Source organism: Wyeomyia smithii, chromosome 3 (genome assembly GCF_029784165.1).
Source record: "Wyeomyia smithii strain HCP4-BCI-WySm-NY-G18 chromosome 3, ASM2978416v1, whole genome shotgun sequence".
NCBI lineage: Eukaryota > Metazoa > Arthropoda > Insecta > Diptera > Culicidae > Wyeomyia > Wyeomyia smithii.
The window spans coordinates 218,933,657-218,959,286 of record NC_073696.1 but is presented as its reverse complement, the minus strand read 5'-3'; the positions used below and the strand labels follow the sequence as shown (position 1 = coordinate 218,959,286).

At 37.7% G+C, this 25,630-nt stretch overlaps 1 protein-coding gene across 3 annotated transcripts in view; it reads left to right on the top strand.

The window, feature by feature from the left end:
• The window catches only part of LOC129726592 (uncharacterized), a 135,944-nt gene that overhangs the window by 30,631 nt on the left and 79,683 nt on the right, over positions 1–25,630 (top strand). Inside the window, exons 3-4 of one of the 3 annotated variants that reach the window (XM_055683488.1) lie at positions 943–987; positions 23,900–24,068. The exons of the other annotated variants lie outside the window; for them this stretch is intronic. The gene's annotated coding sequence lies outside the window, so the exon portion shown is untranslated. The remainder of the gene's footprint in view (positions 1–942; positions 988–23,899; positions 24,069–25,630) is intronic. 3 annotated transcript variants of the gene reach the window in all.

Below are 25,630 nucleotides of genomic sequence, written 5' to 3'. Positions count from 1 at the left end.
AAGCCTCCGAACGATAATAAGACAATCCTGACGACAATAGAGCCGATACCCTAATTAATTTCGTTGAAGCCATAATTGTCGGATGTTTTGTGGCCAATGACAAATTCTTAGCTTCTCGGCACAGTATGCAGTCAAGTTTTAACGAGTTTACCTTCGTTTGGCGCTAGCAAACATAAGTCTGAAAAGCTTGCGGTTGGATTCATTTGCGGGTGCGTTGGAGCGAGCACTCTTCGCAGATTGTTTGTTTCACTTTGTCTTTCGAAGCATCTCTATTAAGCGGGCCTCTGCGACGGGCGAAGATGGTAAATGGCACAACACACCCGCAGGAAGTGAACTTGAGTGGGTTTTTACCGAGGAAATCCTTTTCGGTTTTGCTTTTCTAGGGTCGATACGGCATGTTGTATCTGAAAATCTTTGGTTTTGTGTTGAAATACTGCTAAAGATGAACCGGTTTGGGAAAAACATCAGAAACTGTTTGATGGATAATGTATTCAATGCAAAGTTTCACACTGATAGGAAAATCACTCAAGATTTACTGTTCAGTTTTAGCGGTTTGCTGTAGAAGAGTTTCGCCTCGCACGACCAAAAATGTAAAAGGTATGTCAATGTCATTTGAAGCACCCACAGCCTTTTGTATGCCAGTCATTTCACGGCCATGGCCGCTGCTTTATTTTGGCAATTAGTGAAGCCGTTGTTGGATCAAGTACTTGGCTTTTGCTAGACCACGCTTTTTAACTGGTGGTTTATGTCAAGCAGAACCTGTCGATTGTACTGGGCAATTCAATACATTTCAGTGTTTCTGTCGTATTGAAAAAACGGATAAAACTCTAGAAGCACGCTTAAGAGCTTTCAGTGCCTTTTTATCATTAGATATAATTAATAGTTAATTAAACGTTTCAATCACTAATCCAAAGTTTGTTTCTCCTTCTTTCTCTCCCTCAGGTAAATCATCCCGATTGATGAACTTAATTTGAAGTACCACCAGACGTAAGTTAAATCTTGTTGCGCTAAATGGATTGCCACACGGCTTATGAAAAAAAAACCAGCATCAGCTGGACAGGTTGAAAGTTAGATCATCCGAAATCGGTCAATTGTTTGGCTGCGTAAATGTCGTCGTCTGCCACCACGTAACCCCAAGGTAAACCGAACAGGTTATGGCTTTCCCTAATGAGGTATTTTAGTGTTGTTCGGTGAATCTGGGTCTGCGTTGTTACCCCAACTCAACGGCAGTTACGTCACTCGGCGTTCGTGCTAAAATCACAGACCCATTGCTTGCTGATCGTATGTTTACCTTGGGAGCACGATCGGTTTGTTTCTTTCAAAAAGGTACTCCGCTGTCTTCGTGATTATGTAATCCACCGGGGTAGCCTCTGCGGCTGGCACCTTTAGCCGCATTGAATTGGCTGCTCCATTATTATTGATCCAACTTTGATGATTTTACAGTAAAAGGAGGGCACTTTCTGCAGTGTTTCTGATAGGGTAGTGGCCGAAGCAGTACTTTTGTATTTATTGAATTTGTTTTTCTACTCCGTATTCCAGTAAGTGTGGCTTTCATTTTTTTAGAGAAAATAAATATTGAAAGATTATGACTTCCTGCGTTACTTAAGATCTAGCAACTTATAGTTCACAATCCATGCTGCAATATTTATTATCATTGAGACGAGTGCATTTTGACTGAATGTTAGGTAATTAATGTTAATAATCTCTTTCCGATTTTTTTGACTTGTATCAAGGTTTTTTTTTAATCAATTGATAGTGCTTGAAATTTTATTTGGACATAGAATATCAGTTCTGTTTCCATCAGGTGTGTAAATGATGTCCTAGTCCTTCATATTGTGAAGCATCTTCCAGCAAAAGTTACTTCTCTATGATTTCATTAAACCCCCTGACGATAATAGAACGGATATTTACCCTAATTCAAATAACATAGCAAGGGTTTCCTCCCCAGGCAGCAACTGAGAAATTCTCTCAAACATAAAATTTTATTTATGTTCATTCCAACATTCATCTATCTGGAATTTTGCATTTTGTGACATTGCTTTCGTACCCCTTGAGGAGAGGAAAACTCTCTGGTATGCAGTCTCAGCTACTTTACTTTTCTAAAATAAAGTAATATTACTTGCAGTTACAATGTACTGTTACTTTTGTGGTCGCTTTAAGATTGCACTACACATTATTTAGTTCAAAACGTTTAAAATAAATAATAAGAACATATCACAATGAGCTATCCTAAAGCAGATTTTCCACCAAATAATCTGCGATTTAGATATCCCATGCATGGTAGCATCGAATACTCTTGTTCAGCTTTATATTTGATTGACTTGATAGCATTGCAATTAAAAAATGGTGTTTATCTATTGAATCAACTTTTTCTTAGATATAACATTATACCTTGTGTTAAACCGGACGAACTTTGTGTTAAAATCAGACCAAAATAAAGGGTAACTTGTTTATAGCCCCTATTACAGAAGACGAGAGCTACTCGTCCAGAATCCAACCGATTTTCCATCTGCAATACCAAAATTTGCTCGTACGAGAAAGGCGTCGTACTTAAAAAACGTGACGCCAAAAATCTAGATTTCAGACCCCCTCCCTCCTATGTAACGATAAAGCACGTGACAACCCCCCCCCCTTATAGAGTTACATAACATTGAACAACCGGATCACATCCAAATTTCAAATTTTCAGCAAACATCACAGTTACGTAACAGCATCAACTAGCTTCCTCCCCCCTGTGTAACAATAAGTAACGCAGACTTAACCATCCTCCCTTCTCTTTCTGAGTTACGTCATTTGTGTACGACGCCTAACTCGCCGCTCATCTCGTCTTCTATAATGAGGGCCTATATGTTCAATCTCATTATTCTTTTTCATGGTTTTGGTAGATTTTTTAAATATTTTCTCAAATCTTTTTGAACATGTTTTTGATGAAGTTTAACTATTTATACTTACCAGAAACAAATATTCTCCAGACTGTTGTTATAAATCTTTTCAATCTACATTCAAAATATCATAAAAAATTGAAACCGTTCTAATGTTTTTAATTTCTATTTTTTTAATACTTTTGTATATTATGTGTTATCATGCATTTTTATAGTCTTGTTAATTTGTCAGTTAATTTTTCCAAAGCATTTCACTTATTTCTGTATGTTTTTGCTTTTATTTCTCTTTTATTTTTTGTTAATCAAATGTTTTGTCATGTATGATTTTTTCTTTTTCCTTAACGTGGTTTTATTTGTATTGTTTTTGTAAGTTTTTTGTAGGTTTTCACGTATTTTATTATACATTTTTTATATTTGGATATTGTATTGATATTATCTACGTTATTTTTTTACAGTTGCTTTACTGATTTTAGATCACTTTTTATTTCATTATGCATGGGAATTTCAATTGATTTTTTTTTCAACCATCATGTTTTTCATATATTAAGAAATTGTCTCTTCGAGATTCTTCCGTTAATCAATTTTTCAATTTATGATTTAGCTCTGAACGAGACTATGCTTTTATTAGTTCACTTGACTTTGTTCGAATATTCTTTCAATCTATAATCCATTTAATTTTGTTTTATCTACTTAATTTTTTATTCCTTTTAACCTTTAATTTTTTATTTATTGCAGTATAACTCCATCTTTTTTCATTTTTATACGTGTTCCTATTTTTACTTGATATTATTCTCACGTATTTTTCTTGAACTTTCAATACGTATAAGTACTTGTCACATTTCTGTGTTTATTATTTATTATTTTGTGTCATCTAACCTTCTTGGTCTTCATGAAATGGGGTTGAGGAAAAACCCACTTAAGAAAATCCTTGCGAAATGCTCAAGGCCGCGTAAAAACCACATCATCTTTTGATTGAGCAGCGGATCAGTAAACTCTTCGACGATCTCCATTATGGAGCCTAGGTTTCTGTTTGCGTGTGCAATTATATGGGAATAGTGATGTTTGAAGGAATCGGGCAGTACCGATAACCGACACTCTCTTAAGGTTTTCTGCAGATATACAATAGCTTCGAGGTAATAGTTTTATTTCTCGTGTGAAAGAAATTATGGAGCATTTAGGTACATTGGCTGTCAATAAATTACGGTTACACCAATCGGGGAATTCATTAAAAAATCGCTAAAATTTTCTGCAGCCCGCTATGATGCGAATGATGGGAAATAGTTGGAGATCATCAGCATAGATGAGTCTACAACCAGGTGAAATAATGTAGCAAACATCGTTGAAAAAAATTTAAAGAGTAGTGGTCCAAGGATGCTTTCTTGAGGAACACCCAACAAGTTAACGAAGCTATCTTACTTGGTGTTGCGTAATTTATGGTACAGTGTGCAACCTACGAGGTACGATCTCGACCACCGTTAAACGGGACAAATAGAAACAGTCTCCGATATATCTTGCAGTGTACAAAACATACAGTAAGGTCTTATTTTACGCGTTTTTTACGCGGTTTGCTTCTCTTCATTACTCAAAAACGGTACAAAATATTAACCTTATTTCAATAACCTTTTGCGTTCTAGACCAAGAGTAATCATATATCCATTTTCGAAAAAAAAAAATTTTTTTTTGGTGTAAATACTGAAAATTTAAAATGTTGCATTTCGGTCTACATTGACCACTATAATATTCAAATGAGGTTCAAACATTTTAGGACGGTTTTCCTCGTTATATTTTTAACTCAAAAAAGTTTTTTCTACGCGGGCCTGTACAAATTTTGAACGCATCCCCGCGTAAAAAGACATTGGTGTACTGTAATCTCTAAGATAATATAAAATCTTTAAAACATGGGTCTAGTCTTCCCGTATTCACTACAACTACCATTTTGATACAATAAATAGTTCTTTTATTGGCGAATAGAAACACTTATCACTATTAGACACGAAAGGATTCGAGGTTGAGTCAAGTTTTTCAGAGTCTTGTTGTAATTCGTCTGGACACGGCTTCCAGTGCTGGTAGCACTGGAATCTTGGTTCATTTCTGTTGGGTTGATGATGTGTTTGTCAATTTACGTCGAGCATTACGCAGCAAATAAATAAGAATTTTGTCAAGTTTTTTACTAACAGCTTGGTTGTCTACTGGATTTGGTTCTGATGGTAGCTGAGAAAGTTAATTCCATACTTCGTGGACAAAGTAATAGTTTTTTCTTCGTAACATTTCTCAAATCTACTTTTTTTATTCTCGCTTATTTACCGTCGGTCTAGTTCCGCCACTGTTATTGTGCCAATCACCGACGCCCGGGGAGGCGACTCCACCCAGGACCCTAACTCACGACCCGTTAATTAACGGACCGGCGCCAACGGCTTTACTTCCTCATGCGATGGAAGGCGTGATCCCGAAGATTTTTCGCCTCAGAAAATCTCCCGATGTCGGCTAGGATTGAATCTAGACCAGTTGGGTTGGTTGTGAGTGGATCACGCCACCTCACAACCATCGACACCTATGTCGGCGGTGGGATTCGAACCCAGGCGTCGAGCGTGGTTGGCGTAGACGTTACCAACCACGCTAGGCCCCCGCTTGTCAAATCAACTTGTTTTTGTGCAAAAACTATTCGCCATAGTATTATTTCTATTCGCCCCGCTACAGGTTTGTTATTCACCTCAATATGTGGAAAGAGCAAAGTGAATATTAACCGTTCACTTCTCACCCAGCATTAGTGCATTTGCACCAAACTTCTACATTCTGCTTTGTGCTGTGTTTCTGCCGTTCGCGGAAAAATAAAACACTTGCTGCTTACACCACAGCCGTGCGGAACAACTGTGGTGAATCACTTTACTGAGAATACACAGAAGTACACCGCGGTGATCACTGCTGGGATAAACTCGATCGCATTAGGAGCGCAAACATGCGTGACGGGCGGCTGAATTTATTTTTTTTTCAGTCTTAGAATACAAAACAAACAACGCAATCTACTTTCTTACCTGTATTTTGCTCTTATTTAATATTTGCTTAAGAGGCACCCAGTAGTCAGTCCTTTCATTTGAGAAAGGTCACTCTAGTTTATTATCTTTTTGGAGAGATTTTTTGAGAGTGGGTTTGTTACTAGCTTGAGTAATTATATTAAATCTTAGTAAATAATGAGTCTTGCTCAGCAATGTTAGAAATTTGTAATTTTAATTTGTTAGGATTTGTTTTCTTTCGCAAGTAGAACTTATCATTTGTAGGGATTTCAATACACTTGTCAGAAAAGGGAAATAGTCTTACAACTAATATAACTGCTAACTTGCTACAAAGAGAGCTTATCGTAGCAGTTGAGGATTGCAACGATTTTTGTCGAAATTTGGTAATAATTTTATTAGACATTGCTTCTAAAGTTTCAAAACCAGTAAGTCTATGTAATTCGAGAGTACCGACGCTTCAAAATCATTTTCAGAGTTTTATTCTGGATCCTTTGAAGCGTTTTCTTCCTTGTTAAACAACAACTTGATCAGATCGGACAGTATAACGCATTGCTGGCCTTAAAATTTGTTTGTGAATTAAAAGTTTATTCTTTGAACAATGTTTAGAATTCTTGTTAATAAAAGGATATAAACATCGCCTATATTTGATGCACTTTGCTTGTATACTCTCAATTGCTCTTTAAAAATAAGTTGTTATTTTTTGCGATCTAAGTTAAGATTCGTGATACGTTAATATAATTTTTGTTGAATCCTTGCTAGAAAATAAAACTAGCTCCTATTCCGCTTAAAGTGTCGACACCAATCGATAACCTAGCCAAGCATCCGACAACTTTCACTGGGCAATTTCGATGTTTGCTAGTACTCTCTTAACGTAAATATGTGAACTTTGTTCTGTTCACATATTTACGTCAGCTTAATAAAGCTCTACCATGTGTGCAGTTATTATTTGGTCAGGCACGGAAACCGTTCATTAACTCGGACCCGTTGCTGGTGCTGCTGCTGCTGCCACTGGAGATGTTCCAGATGATTGGCTGATTGAACGAAGAATGAAGGCCGGTTGATGGCAATAATTGATTTGGTTTGTTTGCTGGCGTTCGCCATCCGACGATTCGCTTCCCGGCGCTATTTGCTCCTAAAATCGTTTATCCGGACGTAGATTTAGGTCTAGAGATTCTTTCCTCGCAGTCTGGGAAGTGGGATGTTCCTTAATGGGGCGAACTCTCGGTTGGGAAGCGCACCGACTGTTTACAAACGCGATGGCCTGACAGACACTGACGTTGTGCTTTATCGTGTTCCGTTGCATAAAAGGCTGAGAAACTTTTCAAATCAAAATCGACGGTTCAAACGCAAGTTATGTGTACGTTTCCGAAGGTGCTGTTGTTTTGATTTAATTTGGAAAAGTAACCGCCACAAACAATCCATTCAGTTTTAATCAGTTTCGCATTCCCACTAACTAGTAACTCAGTCATAAATAATCCGACCCGTATACTTAAGAATATTGCCGAACGTGCACGCCAATGTCAGATCCATTAGAGTGAACGCTCGAAACATGATTATTGCCGTTCGAGCGAAAGGAAACGCTTTTTGACGAAATTCATTACGTGGTTTGCTGAATATTGAACTCTACACCGCCCGGGTTCAAGTTGGACTTTTGCAGGCAGTGACGGTCAGGCAGAAATGTGTGCTTGGGTTTGAGTGATTTTTGCTAAGCACACACAATTGTTATTTGGAGCTCCACATAGATTTTGGATAGGTTATAGCGATGACACTATCAAGCAAAAAAATAATACCGATGAAGGTTTCTCCTGTGAGCATTTTATGCTAATTGTGTAGCTAAAAATATTTATTGAAATAACTGTGGAATGACCTACAAACATTGCCAATTGGTATTAGATTCTCTGTGGAAAACGCACGCGAGCGTACTAAGCACCGATTCTAGTTAAACCTGTTTTATTCAGATCACGAAATCGAACGTCCATTTGCCTTCGGCCTCCCTCTGCCAATTACTTTACCCATTGCATTGGACACTTACGAGCAAGTACAGAACAGCGACCGAATGTAGCACACATGGTTTATGGCCAAGATTATGTGCTCGCATGGCAGCCATTGCGATCCGGCGAATGTGGAGCTCGATCGGTTTTAGATTGGGGCAACATTCCGGCGCTACATGCTGCCGCTTGAACCTGCAAGAACCCCACTAATAATTGAAAATTTTCTCACGGATTGAAATACATTTCTTGTGACGTCGAAACAGGCACTCACATCAATTGGCGCTTGCCCGCGCGGCAAACGGTCAACCAGTTGATATCGACATGAACTGATCTTGTTGTGGAAGTACAAGTTCTTGTGCCCTGTCGTTACTGAGCTGCAGCTGCTGGGTTCGTGAGAAAAAGAATAGCGTGTCGTTCTAAATGGAATCGGAAATATGTAGATATTTACGGAAAGGTCGTAAAAAATGTATATATTTAGTTTACCTATGACAAATCTTGATTTGTAAGATAAAATTTTTTTGACAACAAACTTTTTGATCGAGACTCAATGGTATTTCTTCTCTAAGTTTATTATTCTTATGATTTGTATAACTGACTACTAAATTAGTAATTGTGCGTTGTAAAATGGTAACATTGTACATAATTGTTAGCAACATGAGAGCATTACAAATTAATGCCCCAGCTTCTTATGTCACTTTAAGCTTAGACAGAAATAGCCTTACTACTGAAAGATGTTTGCTTATATGACTTCTGTCTTGTTTTCAGTTTACTGTCAAATCCTCTGAAGCTTTGCATTGCAAATGACGGCTGTTCAACTAAGTTGAAGTCATTTGCATATGCTTACTGAATTTGTGACTAACCTTCATCAGGCCGCTCCTTTCAATTTGGTGTTAACTTTATTCAAATGCCTCTGTGAGACGAATGATTATCTTTTGGGTATATTCTGAGATACAAACTACATTCAATGTCATGACAACAACATTACTGATTTTTTTATTTTTAAAATCTTACAATAATCTTCATCTGCATAATTTCTTTCAACACGCTTTCCTGAACGGTGTAAAATCGTACAGTTTTTGTGCGCCGTATAATTCGAAAGCACTTTGCCAAAACACGGCTAAAATACCTCCCAGGTGGTGGAGCTCATGCTTCTCACGAGCTGCTACTTCCCGTGGCTCCACTATTTCATGGCTGTCGGGAACACGCCGCCATCACTATCGCTAGGCCAGTATAAGAGCTATAGGCTCTGGGTTGAAAATTTGAATGCTTCTCCACGACGATGATGATGAAGCGTGTTTGAAACTAGTTCCACTCTCTAATGGTACGAGCCTTTTACTATGGTCACCACACAGAAAGCGACCCTCACCGAGAGAGAAAGAAAGATTCCAAAAATACGTTTACACTTCACACCTTTTTGCAGCAACCGAAGTTTGCTTAGTAAAGATCTACTGGCGTCCGAATTTTTGGTTTCCGGTGTGGTCGTCGTATGCGAATCATTTTCATGCGGTGTGTTGAGAATTCAAATGTCAATGACCTTTGGGTCTGAAAAGCGAAAAAAAAACACGTAAAACATGCGGGTCTCATCTTATGCTGATCATTCATTCCTCCACTGGTATACGATAAAAAAATCTATCAATCTGTATTGCGCAGTATTTTTTTTTTTTTATTCTCGCTTATTTTCCGTCGGTCTAGTTCCGCCACTGTTGTGGCCAATCACCGACGCCCAGGGAGGCGACTCCACACCTAGGACCCTAACTCACGACCCGTTTATTAACGGACCGGCGCAACGGCTTTACTTCCTCGTGCGATGGAAGGCGTGATCCCAGAGATTTATCGCCTCAGAAAATCTCCCGGTGTCGGCTAGGATTGAATCTAGACCAGTTTGGGTTGGTTGTGAGTGGATCACGCCACCTCACAACCATCGGACCCAGGCGTCGAGCGTGGTTGGCGGAGACGTTACCAATCACACTAGGCCCCCGCTGTATTGCGCAGTAAGTTTTGTTCAGTTCAATCGATGAATGACGAGAAATGATTTCGTGCGTTAAACCAATCTTAATGCCTTGATGATGAGTTTGTGCCTTCACAACAATGCGTTACACCGCGTTTGTAAGGTGTGAAAACAACTTTAATTCAAGCATTTAATCTCGGCTTGGAAGAGATTGTCATCGTCAGTAGGATAAGATAATCCTGTACACAATTAGTTGACGGGCCAGGTCTGTGCTAATATTAGGCATGTCCTGTTCCGACAACAGAATGGTAGCATCTAGGTAGCATCTAAATGACAAAACTAAACGACAATGATAAATGATAAATGATAAATGATAAATGATAAATGATAAATGATAAATGATAAATGATAAATGATAAATGATAAATGATAAATGATAAATGATAAATGATAAATGATAAATGATAAATGATAAATGATAAATGATAAATGATAAATGATAAATGATAAATGATAAATGATAAATGATAAATGATAAATGATAAATGATAAATGATAAATGATAAATGATAAATGATAAATGATAAATGATAAATGATAAATGATAAATGATAAATGATAAATGATAAATGATAAATGATAAATGATAAATGATAAATGATAAATGATAAATGATAAATGATAAATGATAAATGATAAATGATAAATGATAAATGATAAATGATAAATGATAAATGATAAATGATAAATGATAAATGATAAATGATAAATGATAAATGATAAATGATAAATGATAAATGATAAATGATAAATGATAAATGATAAATGATAAATGATAAATGATAAATGATAAATGATAAATGATAAATGATAAATGATAAATGATAAATGATAAATGATAAATGATAAATGATAAATGATAAATGATGAATGATAAATGATAAATGATAAATGATAAATGATAAATGATAAATGATAAATGATAAATGATAAATGATAAATGATAAATGATGAATGATAAACGATGAACGATTCACTTTAGAAAAATTTCAAATATTTTAATATACATAATTTTATACATGAATATTTTTGTATGCAGCACCAATTATTTCATGTCGAATTTCAAACATTCAAAATCTATAATTTGGATACATTCCGCAGAAGAAGACATTTACCCAGTGTTCTGTATTGAAAAGATTAATCCCACGCTTATTGTTCGGCAGTCCACAATTGAAAAGCCATATTCTTTTAATTAACAAAATTGTAATCTTTTCTTAAAGAGAAGAACATTCATTTAATGGTCGCAAACAACCGTCTGTGGCGAAAGTTTGTTCAGGAATCCAATTTCGCTTGACAGATCATCGGTAGTATTTTTCATACCCGTTGGAATTTATCTAATTGCATAAGGTTTCAGTTGGGTTGAGTAATCTGTTCGCTATCGTATTAAGAAAAAAAAAAACAAAACATTCTAATGCGGCTATTTCTGACAGTTGGAGTAAGACTAGGTAACGTACTAGAGCCTTTTGATTGCTAAACTGGCTCATGTTTTGTTCTGATCGGGTTTCAACACAAGCAAAAAAAAAAATAGAAAAATAGTAATCAAACCCTGAATGTTATTGACAACTTGAGTGCTAGCATTTTTTACCTAGTGAAACAGTATAAAATTTCATCACTATTTCAGTTAGAATAAATAAGGTTGACTCAATATGACTTAAATCCTCTAGTGCACTCCTTGAATTCCCAAATGCGCAAAAAAAGATACCAACGTTATCATGTAGGTAGACCTGCTGCAGAGCTTTAATCAGTTTCTTGACACTATAAAGTGTACAAATAAACCAAAAAAAAAGCTGATCATCTGAACTGTCACGCGATTGTGCCACATTTGCAGCTTACGGTGGTCGACGAATTCACGCGATCGGCCGGTCAACTGGGTAGGATCAACCAGCTTGAAGATTCCAGCAAATAATTGGTATCAATTAACAATCACCGCGGGCGTTCAACGGTTGCTTGCCGGGCGAGTCGTACGTGTGTCTGTGTGTACGAACGCGTTACATCGCCGTCGATCTCTAAGCCGGCACGAGGCGACGAGGGCTTGAAGGAGCCGCAGCAAAGTCACCTTCAATTACCGAGAATTGATTAAATTCTTCACCTCTGCAGCAGGCAGTATAGGATGGGATTGGCGGATGATGTAAATATGTTTGCGTGGGAGCTGAGCATTGAATGAGCGGGGGATGTTTTGCTGGGATTTTTGAAGATTACTTGTGGAAGAGAAACCATCGAAAATACGATAGCTTTGGTTGATGGCGTGATGAGGACTGTGATTTAAATTGATATTGAATCTGTTAAGTAGGGAAGATTCAATGGAGAAATATGATTGAGGTAAGGTGACCTGTTCGTTACAGCCAGGCGATTTGTTCTGGTTGTCAAAAACTGACCAGTATTCGTAACCGATGCTAACAAACCGCAGCAGTTTGTTATGTATAAAATCAGTTAATCAAATAACTGTTCAATTTGACGGAATCTCTCGAAAAATCATCCATAAAGCATTTCTTTTTCATGAGAGCTGTAATTGAATGAACAATCAAAATTTTGTTTTTGGTTTTCATCGTGAGAAAGGAAAATGTTTCAACTCCGTTGCATAACATTTATACTCTTCCATACATCACACAAAAGGTATTCGCACAGTGAGAGTCAAACTGAGCGTTGTTCTGAGTTTGGTTCATAGATCCCACTCACATTCTATACGGATTCCCAACTCCACCGTCCAATCAATTGCTTTAACGCAATCGATCCCATGAGAACATACGGTTACGGTGTAGCGTAGCGAGATTCTTACGTAAGCTCCAAGCGGTTTCACGTGAAATTCAACCACCCACACGTAATTCCTTTTATGCGAGAGTGGGAAAATGATATGTTGCTCTAATGGGGTACAGTAGTTTATACAATGTGCGGGAAAACCGTGTCACTTCACCCGGCAGTGCAATGAGGACTTTCTCGTTATGCGCTATTAACTGTACAATTTTCGTGTTGTTAATTGTTGATTGAACCTGAATGGTGGCAGCCTCCAAAGTGGCAGTTAGCTTTTATCACTTTTGTTATTTGAACGGAAATTATTTTACCGCCTTTCTGTAGCCGAATGGTAAAAAATGTTGAATCACGCGACGTTGGTATCTCGTGGCACCATACTAAATGAATACTCTTTATATGGTCACAGCGGGACTAAGTTATCTAATTTTATTGCTGCTCTGTACTGCTGTGCTTGTGTATAGGTACGTTATGTTGCATATCCGCTTGTCACAGATGTTCGAGAACGTAGAGCTTTGGATGCAGAAAAATGTTCAATCTCATAGATTAAATATAAATGGAAGAGCGGAGCCTTTACGAGTCGAGGGGTGGGATTGTGGTTCACTTAATGGTTGGCAATAAAACAGAAACTGGTTAATTTATCTGCCGGATTGTGCTTACTCATTGAATAGTAGCAGCAGTTATGAAACGCAAAACTTCAACAAAAGCGACAGAATACTTTGTTAAATCCTGACCGATGAATTGTTATCTGTTTGTTCAACAGCATCCGAACGAAACGCATCATAATTAATCAAACAGATTGGTGGTTTTTGTATATTTATTTTTCAACTATAAAACTTATTTGAACACAACGAGTTAGGACGGAATAATTCACAAACTCTTCGTATTCAAACAACAAAATTTAAAGGGAAAAAACATGCCTGAAGCAGGCCGAAAACAAACAGCCAAACCGGCGCTGACGTCAAACGGGCTCTCCATCAACACCGCTTTTTCTAACAAAGATTGATTGTTTGAACAGAACTTTTGCAAGTTGTGCCATTCTTGAGCCAGAGAACCTGCCACTCGAGACAGAGGCAACAGCAAAAAGCTGATCTGTAGTTGTGAGAAACTAACTCTTATGGGGCGTGAAGAGTCAAGAAAAGAACTGAAACTTTTTCAGCCACTGATTGCGAGCCAGTGAATGTAAATGACACGCGCTAGCTGGCAACAGAAAAAAACCCACGATTTTGGAACCGGTTGCCAATAGATGGGGAAACAAAAATGACCTTCCGAAAGGCGTTGTTTTGAATTCGATTAGCTTAAAATGGTTGGAAAGATTTCTCGAACGGCTGTGTAAATCATCTGGGTTATAGGTAGCTGTATTAGGCTTACTTTTTGTAATTCGATTGTAAAAGGAAAGTGCGACTATATTGGATCGTCAAATCAACTCAGCAGAAATATATTCATCTTAAGTTATGTTGCATTTTTGTTCTATGTATGTTCTGAACTTTGAATTTTGAAGAACAGACACATTGATGACCCAGACATGTTTTCGTAAAAGTGACTCAAAATTAAAGATACATCGGTTTTACACAAAATGGTGCGTTTCTAAAGTTTAGTTTTGAAGAATCATAGATGTGATTTATGAAGGTCATGTTTATTCTTTGACGTAGAACTACGTTTCTCAAAAAGTTTCGAACTATTGTACTGTTGAAAACTGTCAAGCCTTTTTTGAAACGCAGATATCCTCCTCTGATTGGTCGCTTGATGCTTGCTTTCACCAGCACGGTCCACAGAAATATACACGTAGCAAACCGGGAAAGCACTATTTAGGCTATATAAGAGCCTGCTTCTGTTCAAACTAATCAGTTTTCTAGTGGATGGCTACTAGCTTGGTCCTAACTAAGCTACTCGCCTCGCCTCCAGTCACTAACAAGACGAGAAAAATGTTGTATTAGAGAAAGCGAGTGCAACTCGGCTGGTGACAGCAGTTTCACAGATGAGTTACTCGTCCAAAATCCAGCCGAATCGCCATCTGTAATACCAAAATTGGTCAGGCGACTAACTCGCCGCTCACCTCGTCATCTGTAATAGGCCCTAAGCAGCAGCGGATATCAGCAGCGGTATTCGGCCGTTAAATTTCCTGTGAAGAAAACAGATTTTTACTGTGTTATTAGAAGAGTTTGTCAATCCCATTTTCAGGGTCAGCATCATATTCGATATTAAATTAAACAACACATTGTCCTTTCGAGGACAAATTAACAACTTAATTTGAAGAGTTGATATTTTCTCGTTCATCATTACACTTCATAATTCAACAGCAGCGGGCAGCGGTAGTGGCATCTATTTATTAGTGTAAATCTCTGGAAATAACGTGGTGACCCGAAAAGATTTTAAATGGAAAAATTGGGTCGCCTCAAGGCCTGTTAATATCATCTTGGTTCCGGCAATACTCATATAAGATAGGCTTTACTAATTTTCAAGGAACACTTTTAGAAAGACAAAATTATCATCTAGAACTTTGTCGATAACATCACACCAATCAGCCAAACTATTCTGACCCTATGAAAAATATTATTCATCAATATTATTTTATATAAAAAGCATTTTCAAAAAGTCGTGATTAGAAAAATTACTAATAGCACAAAACGGCATCTGAGCAATTACATAAAAAATGTTCTAATTTTATAGTTTTTTCATTTGCCTTTTTTGGCTGGAGCTTGGCACAAATGCTCCTTTGGGTTGAAGATGTTATTTTGTTTTATTAGTATTTTTAAGCAAGTCTAAATTTTAAAATGGGCCAAGGGTAAAAATGATATTGAAGATTAGAAATATTTCTAAAGCCAGAACGGTTTGCTTGATCGGTGTGATATCTTCGGCAAGGTAACAACAGTGGGGCTACCCTATATATGTCATAAAATAGTATTTTTTTCTCTCAGTAACATTATTGAGCATGTAATTTGAAAATCTTGAAACTTTGCTCGTAGGAATGGCCATATTCATTGAGGCTTTGGCAAAAATTATTTTATTTTTCTATTTATGATTTAATTACTAGTATCAACACACATAATATAATACTGTCTTAATTGCTACTAATATAAAAGTCGGCGGAACAGTAACAGAAATTTCGATGATTAATATTACTTTAATCATTTATAGTATTTTTTATTTTCATTAACTGTGTTGTGTGAGAAAGAAGTGGCCAAATATAACAATAATGTAAAAATAATAAGTAAAGTCTATACTCTGCATCCGTTCACAGAAAAAAATGTTCTTATTTTTTGTTGTTTGAGCGAGATAAAGAACGGTAGATTTAGTTAGAATATGATACTTAGTGATAGAATATAAGGGAGTATAGCGAAAAATGATGAATTAATTTGAAGTATAATGAGGTGTGATTAAGATCAGTGAAGTACAACTTGAAAAGCAATGGAGTAGCATTGAGTAAAATGTGTGTTTTTTCGTAATTTACTTAGAAAAAAAATGAATTGCATGGTTGTTTTTAAATAATTATTTATTATTGTAATGACAGAAACTGCATTTAGAAATTATTGTATTGTTGCCAGTGCCGTCCATCCACCTTATTGCAATAGCTTAGAGTTTTGCTAAGCTCTCATCGAGACTATGTACAGAAGTTTGTGTGTCTGAAGAAATAAAACGCTTAAACTGTATGTAGAAATTTAGCTGATTTTTTTTTAATTTAACCAATAATTATACCTTGAGCACATTCAACTAATCAATTAATAGCTTTTGCTTTCCAGTTTTCGTTACTTGGAATATTTCGACCCACTAGAAAAAATAATAACATAAACCTACATATTGTTGAAATTTTCCATCGCACTCTGGTTCATGATTCAATTTATGTTGCTCCGCGCCACCCATTCTCTGGGAAGTCACTCCACTAGTCCAATTATTTCAGCACCCGTTACATGTGTGATATGTGCAATGTTATACCTTTTACCCCTATCTCCAATTAGGAAACACCATCGCTATTCGCGCAAATTGGACATAATGTACCGTCAGACCAAAACAAGATAACGCATCACTATGGCAGTCGGTTGCCTCCAAAACAAACGCATAAACCGCCACAAAAGTACCTGTTGTAGCAAGTAACGTTATATTCAATCAGCCGGCTAGTGTTAGTATCTACTACTATACAACAGCACGGAGCATGGTGGCGGCGGACGTGGAAGTTGTCTGAGAGCAACAACATTCGACCGTGGCGCCGAGACGCGGAAGCTCTGGGTACACAAACAGAAAGCCCGTCAGGATTTATTGAAATTCGTTCGTTGTTTGCCACCTAGTCTGGCATTCATCACTGTTGAGTAGGTACCTACCTACCTGATGTATTGATGAGGACCAACGACATGCGGAACTACTACTCGGCGTTCGTTGACACCCTTTTGATTCTACATAGGCTTCCAAGTTCTACCTTTGAGGGTGTCACATTTCATGAAGTGTGGTTACAACTCGATGTTTCCTAGTTTTGAAATACGGGTTTTGTCCTATGGCATTGAGCTTAATTAACAACAGTAGTAACGTGGCGACGCTAGGCTTTTTTAGAAGGATTAAAATCGAGTGTCTAGTAGAATTAATTATGTTACAATGTTACAATGTCAAAGTATATAATATTCTATAACTCTAAGAATTCTACGGTTTTTATCTTTCCTTGACCTTTTTTACAACTAAATGAATATTACAGGGATATTACACATATATTTTATTCAGTTGCTGCGTGAATTAAGCGAGTTTGAGTATCAGTACAAAACACTATTTAAGTCATTTTTGAACTACTCAGTACAATTCAATTACTAAAGCACGTCGTGAGCATTCCATGCAAGTTGGACACCACATTCGCAAATTTTTTAACCAAAACATTCTCTTTCAAAAGAGTTTCCGGTCTCTGGTCATAACGCTAACGAACAGGGGCAATAGAGTATGCAAATTGCGTACATTTAATGTGCTTCGGTGTTGCCACTTTCGCGTGTCATACTCTAGATTTGGCCGGTCGTTTCAGATTCCGGTGATCGTGTGCCTTTGACTCTAATTAGTAGAACAGCCGATGCAGCTAGCTAACGACTACTCGGAGTCCGATTGCTCGCGTGAAGACCATAAATTAACTATTAACTACTCGCTTCACTTTCAGTGTTTTTTTTACTAACTTTCATCAGTTAAATGCACACTATACCATTCAATATGACGCAACCTGGCTACTGCTTTCGAATCCGGCCGTCAAATCTCACTGACAGCTTTTTTTATTTTTTTTATTTTCCGACTTTAGTATGCATGCGGTTCAGTGATTGGCACTTGACGTTCGAAAACGAAAAAAAAAACAAAATAGCGAAACGCATTTCTGGTTTTTTCGGTTGACACAATTAAAACGGAACGAGTGACACAGTTTTCACTTTTCATTTCACTTTGCCTATCGGACAACCGACGGTGGTCATCGCGTCATGGCGACGACGTGTGTCGTAAAACCGGCAGAAAGGTTCGCTAAACATAGTCAAATTTCTAATTTTTTTATCATAAGTTTTAGTTAGAAACAATAACTTACCAATGGACAGTGACCGGAATGTGACAAACATGCCGAGGTAAGTGCAGTATGTTGAGCATTGGAATTCCTACCTATATGCAAACGTTAAACATACTCCAGGTAAACGTGAGTTATTGCAAGTCGAATTATCAATTGAATATCCCCGTGCCAATATTCATGCTTCAGGTATTATCTCTCATATAGTATAGTCGAAAAACAAAATATCATGGACTTAATGCTGAAAGCCCAATTTGTTACTCACATAAATTCCATTTCCACTGCTATCAGAGTGTGCCCGTTGAAATGAAATGGAAGCATAAATGGGCCTTTTATCTAAAAAGCTAACCGTAATAAAATAGAAGATGTAAATTTGCACGCAATACGCTCAAGCTTTGTTCGACCCACTACAGTTAAAGTATAGGTACGTACAAGTCTACGCAGGAACATAATGCCAGATGTATTGCACAGTGAAGCGTGTGATTTGGTTGAGTTACTAAATGATGCGTGAACGTTTACAACAATAACGGAGGCCCCGCAGAACGTGCGAGAACTTTTAGTTTTGAAGACTGCAATAGTTGAACGTGTTTTCTTGCTGCATTGTTGGGACTGTGACTCATTCCAACTAGAATTGCATAAAGCTGAAAATGGGCGAACAAATGAGGTTCTTTACTCAACTAAGATCTAAGAGAATTGAAGCGGTTATATGAATCGAACTAGTTGTAGATTGCTTGGAGTTATAATTTGAATTGAATTAAAATAAATCGTTAGGAACGCTTTTTGAAAGATCGTTCTTGAGTACTGTAAGACTAATTACTCAATTAGGATTAGCATTTTGCAAGTCTATGATAAAGCGTTTCAAGATAACACTCCATGGTGGTTCAGTGATATAAATAGCAGTAATAAATCAATCGAAAAATTAGACAGAACTCAGATTGCAACAACAAGTTGCACTGTAAATATATTCTTTTAACTGAGTAGGATGATATCGAAGATGGACTCAGCATCAGGGAAACCGAACTCTTTGAACTGCGTGTGTAGTCCACGTGCGTTTTGGTATTAAATCTAAGGGCTCCTCTTACCTTAAGGGGGAACCCTACTCTGGAAGGTTGAAAAATAATAAATTTTCGTGATTTTTTAAAGATGCTTACAGTAAAGGTCAGTTGGAAGATTACCTACACGTCTACGAAAATGTGGAGAATTGTGATGCTGACTATTGTACTATTGAAAAATGTAGAGCCTAGTTGAAAGCATATTTCGACCGATCAGTGCTGAAACAAGGCCTTCTTGCCCAGCGCAGCCTAAAGTAAAGGGTTTTTTTAAGAATTTGGTTTAAAAAAAACGCATAAAAATTACAAAACTGTATGAAATCTTTATTTGAGCCGATAAATTGGTTTATGCCACGGCTACGTTTTAAATGGTCCATACGAAAAGTCCAATTTTGGGCCACTTTTTCGAGCATTTCGGCTGGTATCTCGCGAATAACGCGTGTAATGTTGTCTTCCAAGGCTGGAATTGTTGTTGGCTTATCCGCATAGACGAGAGACTTAACGTAGCCCAAAAAAAAATAATCTAGCGGTGTTAAATCGCATGATCTAGGCGGCCAATTCATCGGTCCATTTCCTGAGATAAATTGCTCACCGAACTCATTCCGCAATATGTCCATTGATTCGCGCGATGTGTGGCACGTTGCTCCGTCTTGCTGAAACCACATGTCAACAAGACCCAGCTCTTCCATTTCCGGCAAAAAAAATTAGACATCATCGCACGATAGCGAGCGCCATTGACCGTAACGTTGCGATTTTGATCATCTTTGAAGAAGTACGGACCAATGATGCCTCCAGCGTGTAAACCGCACCAAACCACTCTTCGATCCAAATGCGGCAATTTTGCTTATTGACATACCCATTTAACCAGAAATTCGTCACTGAACACAATTTTTCGGTAAAAAAGTAGATTTTCGGCAAGTTGTTCCAAGGCCCATTCACCAAAAATTCGACGCTGCGGCAAGTCGTTCGGCTTCAGTTTTTGTACGAGCAGTATTTTGTAAGGCTTTACACCAAGATCCTTTCGCAAAATCTTACATGTAGTCGAACAACACAAGCCCAATTGCTGCGAACGGCGTCGAATTGACATTTCACGGTCTTCCACTACACTGGCTGATACGGCAGCAATATTTTCTGTACGCACTCTATGTATGGTGGGTTTATGTCCAACAGAGTAAAACTAGTTTGAAATTGCGTCACAATAGCTTGAATAGCTTGCTCAGCAGGTCGATTATGACGACCATAAAATGGTCGTAATGCGCGAAAAACATTTTTCACAGAGGACGAATTTTGGTAATAAAATTCGATTATTTGTAAGCGTTGTTCAGGCGTAAGTCTGTTCATAGTGAAATGGCAAACCAAACTGAGTACATTAGACTTTGACAGCTGTCAGAATTCCCGCGTGAGCTGTCAAATCTGAAAACACGACAAACCAAATAGCGAAAAAATAAAGGGTGATTTACACGGTGTAAATACACGGTGACAAAAAAGTCCCGTCACACTTTTTTGGGGTCGCCTGTAGCCTACACGTTGCATCTCTCTGGTGCCATCTACATGTCAAATGAGAAGGGTAACTTTGCTACCCAAAGTGGCAGAGTTTCGTTTCTGTGCAGTTTGTTTACATTGAGTTGTGAGCCATGGCAGAGTTAAGAGCAGCTGTTATCGCTGAATATGTGAAAGGGTACAAACCCGGACACAAATTCAAACACCTAAAACCGCTCGGAATCAACCGGAAATTCGTGTACCGGACCATAATTCGGTACCTAGAGACCGGAGGCACCGAGGACAAGGCACGATCTGAACGACCAAGATCTGTGAGAACTCAAAGGCTGAAAAAGATTATACGAGACCGGATTCGCCGGAATCCTGCCCAATCTGCACGGAAGCTGGCCAGGAACCTTAAAATGAACCGAGAATCAATCTGCCTGCTTCTGCGCAAGGATTTAAAACTTACACCGTACAAAAAACTGGTGGTTCATGGGGTTACCAAAGCTACAAAGGACAAGAGGTACCAACGGTCGCGGGAGTTGCTCGGTTGGCGCGCAGATGACGAGATTATTTTTTCGGGCGAGAAGCTGTTCGTTTTGGAGCAAACAGTCAATCGCCAAAATTATCGAGTTTGGAGTGTGAGCCTCCAGCAAGCTCCTGCGGACAAGCTGAACGTTTCCCGGTTCCAAAATAAGACGTCAGTGATGGTTTGGGGAGCCATTTGCAAGAGAGGTAAACTGCCTCTTATTTTTATCGATAAAGGGGTCAAAATCAACGCAGCGTACTACCTGGACACGGTTTTGAAAAAAAAATGTTCTGCCCCAAGCTGAACTATTGTTTGAAGCCGATTACTACTGCTCCCAGCAAGATGGCGCCCCATCCCACACCGCAAAGGTTGTTCAGGCGTGGTGTGAGGAAAACTTGACCGATTTCATTTCGAAGAATGAATGGCCTCCGTCGTCTCCGGATCTGAGTCCACTGGATTATTTCGTGTGGGGATACATGATGTTGAAGCTGAACGTCTATAAAATAACAAATTTGGAGCAATTCAAGCGAGTTATCACGAAAATCTGGGACGAGATGCCGATGGAGCACGTGCGCGCCGCTTGCGACGACTTTCCGAGACGTCTGAAGCTGGTTCGATCAGAAAAAGGTAGTGTAATTCCGAGATATCGTCTGTGAAGTATCTTTATGAGTTACTGAATAAAGCTATGAAAGCCAGATTCAGATTTTCTTCTTATTTTTTGAAATATTGAGATTTTCCTGTGTGACCGGACATTTTTGTCACCCTGTAAGTTAAAGTATACAAACGATTTGACTTTATAACCGCTCGGTTGTTGTTGTTGTTTATTTGTTCTAGTCCACAAAGACAAGTCTACCGGAAGTCCAACTCTCAGTAGTCACGTGTAAAAGCTAGCATGCAGAAATTTAGTCTTCATGGTATAACCTTTTATAGCAGTAAGAGGATGGTTTACTCTTACAGGAAACTGACTCGACCCGCAGCCGGCAGTGTAGCTACTGACCGCAACTGAGCAGGCGACTCATTCCATCGCGACTCATTCCATCGCATTCGAATGATTTCAAGTCAAATAATCAACGCTTTATTAAAGGTTATCAATCAGTACATAAAATCAAAGTTGAAAGATAATTATTACTGAAATTTACCATTTTACACCATTGAACTGATTAACTCCAATTAAGTGTATTTTCAAATATATTGTAAAAAATACATTGATATAAGACAGGTTGTCGTAATTCTATATTGACCTTGCGGTCGTGTCATATGCACTTGATGCATATATGCAACATATATGCAACTACTTGATTTCCAAAATAAAAATGGAACTGAAATCTTGAGTATTGACTCTTTTCAAGGTATAGAATTTGACAGGTGGCTTTTTTCTCATACATTGCATTGCATTTAAGAACTGTACCAAGACAAAAAAAGCGCAAAAATATTTCTGTAGTTTCGATTTGTTGTTTCCATTTCGATAATACTTAATAAAGTGATCGTTGTTCTTGTGAGCCAGACTGCTTTGATTAGGTTAGGCTAATTTTGTTAAAAAATAATCTATTTTTTCTAAAACTCATTATCTATTTTTTCGAACTAATTTCAACTTTTAACAACGACTCTTACCCGTTAACATTCAAGTCCATCAAAGGCAGACAGTGTGTGCAGCGAAAAGTAAGCGAACTGGAAATATGATACAGATTTGGAAAGTTTGGGGTGAGCAATAGAATAGATACGAACATAGATTGTGGCACAGTACCACCGTCCCAGTAGTTTAATTGGTCAAAACACCATGATAGAGACAGGGTGATTGCGGGTTCAAGTCCCGTCTGGATGCGGTATATTTTTCCAAATTTGTATCATATTTCCAGTTTGTTTATTTTTCGCTTCCCCAACCGCACACATTGTCTGCTTTTAACGAACTCATTATCTATCATTGACAATAGTCGTTCGTGTTTTGCATATTCTTATTTTCTTTTATCTTTTGTATCTATTTATTACTAGCAATTTTCAAACTCTTGGAAATTTATTTTTTCTTATTGCATTTTTTTTTATTTTTACTATTTGATTTTTTTTAACAGTTTCGTAAGTTATTCTCTTGGATAATTTTATTTGAGAATATGGCGGGGACTAATTTCGTTTTGTTGTTAGTTCTTATTTTCCGTTATTGTTATTCATTTCACACAAGATAATGTCGGACATTCTATAGTAAATTACTATTTTACCTAACTACCTAGTGAAACCCGTCACTGTTTTTTTTTTTAATTTCCGTTGCCTATGTCTTCCTGTTTGCGCTTTTTTACAACTTTGCTTATAGTGCTCATAGAGCCAGCGGGTGATGGAGCTTAGCAACTATACTTGAATTCTTGAATGATAAAATTATTCAATACGGTTAGAGAACAGGTCGATCTAAAACATGCAATGCCGTTTGTGTCAATTATGCATGTAGTTGCTGAGTAATAAAAGTTTGAAGGTCATTTTTCGAGGTAAAATCTGATTTCTTTTGTTGCTTCCTTTTAAAATAATTTTGTGTGCTATGAATTTCCTTTATTAATCGTAATTTGGTTGGATTTGCTAGATTTACAGACATTTAACTTGTAATCAATTTACATTCGGTCTGATTTCCAGAAAGACAGTCGTTCATGCTATCAACACTGACCTTTAAATTGTTAGGATTTTACTAACTTATCTTTTTTTTCTCTTTTCAGGTGAGAATCCCCAATAATTCTCCTCATCCCAACCATGTTAGTAAGGTAGGAGTGAGGTTATACAATCGTACAGTTGTTCTGCTTTTGGCGTGCACAGCACGACCTTTCGCCAAAAGCAACTCAATTTGGAAACTTTTTTATCATTCTGGCAAGGCAGACATTTTCAACTGTAAGTCAAATGGCATAATAGAAAAACTTTTTTCGCGGCCAATCATCTTTTAAAATAAGTCTGAGAAGCTTTCAGACCCGCAGGTGTATGATGCTAACAAAATTCAAAACTCTTAGCTGATGGTAATGATCATTGTAATTGGAATACAAATAAAAGTTTAACCAATGTTCGAAGGGGAACTTTAATTAGAAGCTGGAGTGCTTTAGTTTGGCATTTTAACGAGGGAAAACAATGAATCAGTGTATTCTGAGAAAGAAAGTATTTGAACAGCGAGTTTGCTGTTACCAAATCCACGTGGGTATAACAGTATTTGCAATTCTGGTTTATCTACAACTATGATGGCGAAAAGTAAGCGAAGATGATGCTTTAATCTTCATTCATTCGTTTATAAGGTTCTCACAATAACAATTATGACTTAAAAGACTTAGGCGTTAAGCGAGAAGATTGTATCAATCTCAAGAAGTGGCCGATTTCGATGCTGCTATTCACCGTTCGAAATTTTACCGGTTACTCTTCTGGAACAAAATAATTTCTACTCAATTCCATGGCAGATTAAAACTAAGCTTTTAATGCTTTTGTTACCTAGTAGGTGAAGCCAAGTGAAATGCTGCTTGGAAGTTTTGTTTGAATCTGTATAAATACGATGGAAATGCAAACATGTGAGACATGGATGTACGTACAGTCCTTTTCCATTCGAAGCTGAAATTGAGTTCAGTCTTCAAAAGTGTGCACATTATACAAACCTCCGCTTGCCTTTGGAACTAAAAGCCGGCAGATCCTGTTTGTGTTGAAAACTCTGTATCGTATCCACTCTTCACGAAATTCGACACCCAATTCGGTTCGTCATTTGTGCAAGACGAAATAAATATTCATCGTGTAAGTTTGGTGTTTCGCAAGTGCATAAATGGACCTAGTTAGCATTTACCGATGAAGATGGTCATCGGGCGTGGAATATGCGTCTGGAATAACTTAGTGTTGAAACTTTAATATTCAGCACAGCGATCGACAGCAAGTGAATGTGCGTTTCAATGAATATGTGAGAGGATATGCGTTACCAAAGCTACTGGGGGCTGATTCGGGGCTATTTATTTCTTTCCAACTTGAATTGTTGGCTTCCATACAAAGCTTGGCAGCTTTTGAAGAATGTACAGCACTACTGGAGTTAAACATTGGCAGTCAATCTCGCAATACAAACGAGATGAGGAAATGCCCCGAAATCGTAAAGAAAGTTAACCAGTGTCTGAATGGAATTTCCAATTAAAATTGTTTCTTGCAATTACACCCGGAGTTGTACGGCAACAGTAGCATTAGTAGCAGCGGCAACATAACTACTACCGGAAATGTTGTGCAATTCTGCACACCGCACAGTTGCAACGGTTTTTTTTCTTCTGTTTTCTTGGCTCGAGAAAAAATTATGTTTTGTTATTTTTACCCTGAACCCTGCTCGGTACCGCTGCTGCAATCAACTATCAACTGCTTTGGTCTGCTCTTTGTTTGTTTTGTTCACACCCTTCGATTTTCCTGCTCTTTTTTTCTTTGCTTTTGTTTTGCTACCATCCGTC